This window comes from Anomaloglossus baeobatrachus, unplaced genomic scaffold (assembly GCF_048569485.1).
Source record: "Anomaloglossus baeobatrachus isolate aAnoBae1 unplaced genomic scaffold, aAnoBae1.hap1 Scaffold_4714, whole genome shotgun sequence".
NCBI lineage: Eukaryota > Metazoa > Chordata > Amphibia > Anura > Aromobatidae > Anomaloglossus > Anomaloglossus baeobatrachus.
In genome coordinates this window covers 1-3,238 of record NW_027444058.1, presented here as the reverse complement: position 1 = coordinate 3,238, position 3,238 = coordinate 1, and the positions used below count along the sequence as shown (strand labels likewise).

Genomic DNA, 3,238 nt, shown 5'->3' with positions numbered 1-3,238 from the left:
TTGAAGCCCTAAAAATTAGTCCAGTAAAGAAAGAATTTGCATTAGTCGTCTATCTCTAGACATTCAAGAACACTGAAAGACATGAGGTGAGGGTGACTCTACCAGTAGTGCTTTTCTACTCTTACACAAAATGGTGCTGTGGCTTAGTTGGTTAAAGCGCCTGTCTTGTAAACAGGAGATCCTGAGATCGAATCTTAGCAGTGCCTTCTTTTCATAGCCTCTTACAGAGGTTTCTATCTTAAACAGTGTACTTTCCTTTTAAAAATACTATAAAGTCAAACTTGTCTTTCTCATATCCATTCCTTAGATAGTGCAATGGAGAGATTCTAAATCTGTGTTGTCTAAGTACTCAAAAGGAAGAAGATGTCAGCCAATGTAGGATGGCATCAAGCATGCCAAATGAAAACAGTGGGTTTACTTTTGCCAGACTGAAATATTAGAAAAGTTTGATAGCAGCCTTCTTGAACAGGAAATGCTGGAAATATTCACTGTTTGGGCTGAAAAAGATAATTTAGAGTTTCAACATTGGAGATGAAGGTAACTTCAACAAGTATGGGATTCAAAAACCATTCATGCAGAGCACAATGGATTAGTAGTCATACGCCATAACCACTCGGCAGCTCGTCTACAGGAAGAGTCTGTAGCCAGATGATGTGATCTAATGAGGATTTTGACAAGTCTGTGCAATTTCACTAAAGATTGTGTATGAGCTTCTGGCAAAGTGGCTCTTATCATATCTGCAACAGTGGATTATGTCAAGAGTTGGACAAGCTCAAACTTTATCAGAGATTAACCAAAGTTTAGGGTTTTAATATCAGTAATTCAATAAAGATTGTATTTTTTGTCACTATTGAAGCCCTAAAAATTAGTCCAGTAAAGAAAGAATTTGCATTAGTCGTCTATCTCTAGACATTCAAGAACACTGAAAGACATGAGGTGAGGGTGACTCTACCAGTAGTGCTTTTCTACTCTTACACAAATTGGTGCTGTGGCTTAGTTGGTTAAAGCGCCTGACTCGTAAACAGGAGATCCTGAGTTCGAATCTCAGCAGTGCCTTCTTTTCATAGCCTCAGTACTGAAGTTTCTATGTTTAACAGTGTACTTTCCTTGTAAAAATACTATAAAGTCAAACTTGTCTTTCTCATATCCATTCCTTAGATAGTGCAATGGAGAGATTCTAAATCTGTGTTGTCTAAGTACTCAAAAGGAAGAAGATGTCAGCCAATGTAGGATGGCATCAAGCATGCCAAATGAAAACAGTGGGTTTACTTTTGCCAGACTGAAATGTTAGAAAAGTTTGATAGCAGCCTTTTTGAACAGGAAATGCTGGAAATATTCACTGCTTGGGCTGAAACAGATAATTTAGAGTTTCAACATTGGAGATGAAGATTACTTCAACAAGTATGGGATTCAAAAACCATGCATGCAGAGCACAATGGATTAGTAGTCATATGCCATAACCACTCGGCAGCTCGTCTACAGGAAGAGTCTGTAGCCAGATGATGTGATCTAATGAGGATTTTGACAAGTCTGTGCAATTTCACTAAAGATTGTGTATGAGCTTCTGGCAAAGTGGCTCTTATCATATCTACAACAGTGGATTATGTCAAGAGTTGGACAAGCTCCAACTTTATCAAAGATTAACCAAAGTTTAGGGTTTTAATATCAGTAATTCAAGAAAGATTGTATTTTTTGTCACTATTAAAGCCCTAAAAATTAGTCCAGTAAAGAAAGAATTTGCATAAGTCGTCTATCTCTAGACATTCAAGGACACTGAAAGACATGAGGTGAGGGCGACTCTACCAGTAGTGCTTTTCTACTCTTACACAAAGTGGTGCTGTGGCTTAGTTGGTTAAAGCGCCTGTCTCGTAAACCGGAGATCATGAGTTCGAATCTAAGCAGTGCCTTCTTTTCATAGCCTCAGTACAGAAGTTTCTATCTTAAACAATGTACTTTCCTTTTAAAAATACTATAAAGTCAAACTTGTCTTTCTCATATCCCTTCCTTAGATAGTGCAATGGAGAGATTCTAAATCTGTGTTGTCAAAGTACTCAAAAGGAAGAAGATGTCAGCCAATGTAGGATGGCATCAAGCATGCCAAATGAAAACAGTGGGTTTACTTTTGCCAGACTGAAATGTTAGAAAAGTTTGATAGCAGCCTTCTTGAACAGGAAATGCTGGAAATACTCACTGCTTGGGCTGAAAAAGATAATTTAGAGTTTCAACATTGGAGATGAAGGTAACTTCAACAAGTATGGGATTCAAAAACCATGCATGCAGAGCACAATGGATTAGTAGTCATACGCCATAACCACTCGGCAGCTCGTCTACAGGAAGAGTCTGTAGCCAGATGATGCGATCTAATGAGGATTTTGACAAGTCTGTGCAATTTCACTAAAGATTGTGTATGAGCTTCTGGCAAAGTGGCTCTTATCATATCTACAACAGTGGATTATGTCAAGAGTTGGACAAGCTCAAACTTTATCAGAGATTAACCAAAGTTTAGGGTTTTAATATCAGTAATTCAATAAAGATTGTATTTTTTGTCACTATTGAAGCCCTAAAAATTAGTCCAGTAAAGAAAGAATTTGCATTAGTCGTCTATCTCTAGACATTCAAGAACACTGAAAGACATGAGGTGAGGGTGACTCTACCAGTAGTGCTTTTCTACTCTTACACAAAATGGTGCTGTGGCTTAGTTGGTTAAAGCGCCTGTCTTGTAAACAGGAGATCCTGAGATCGAATCTTAGCAGTGCCTTCTTTTCATAGCCTCTTACAGAGGTTTCTATCTTAAACAGTGTACTTTCCTTTTAAAAATACTATAAAGTCAAACTTGTCTTTCTCATATCCATTCCTTAGATAGTGCAATGGAGAGATTCTAAATCTGTGTTGTCTAAGTACTCAAAAGGAAGAAGATGTCAGCCAATGTAGGATGGCATCAAGCATGCCAAATGAAAACAGTGGGTTTACTTTTGCCAGACTGAAATATTAGAAAAGTTTGATAGCAGCCTTCTTGAACAGGAAATGCTGGAAATATTCACTGTTTGGGCTGAAAAAGATAATTTAGAGTTTCAACATTGGAGATGAAGGTAACTTCAACAAGTATGGGATTCAAAAACCATTCATGCAGAGCACAATGGATTAGTAGTCATACGCCATAACCACTCGGCAGCTCGTCTACAGGAAGAGTCTGTAGCCAGATGATGTGATCTAATGAGGATTTTGACAAGTCTGTGCA

The 3,238-nt window shown here is 38.0% G+C and overlaps 1 non-coding gene across 1 annotated transcript; it reads left to right on the top strand.

The window, feature by feature from the left end:
- Positions 1-982: 982 nt before the first annotated feature.
- Positions 983-1,056, top strand: TRNAT-CGU (transfer RNA threonine (anticodon CGU)). Its single transcript has one exon. It is a non-coding gene; the product is annotated as a tRNA-Thr (tRNA).
- Positions 1,057-3,238: the final 2,182 nt, after the last annotated feature.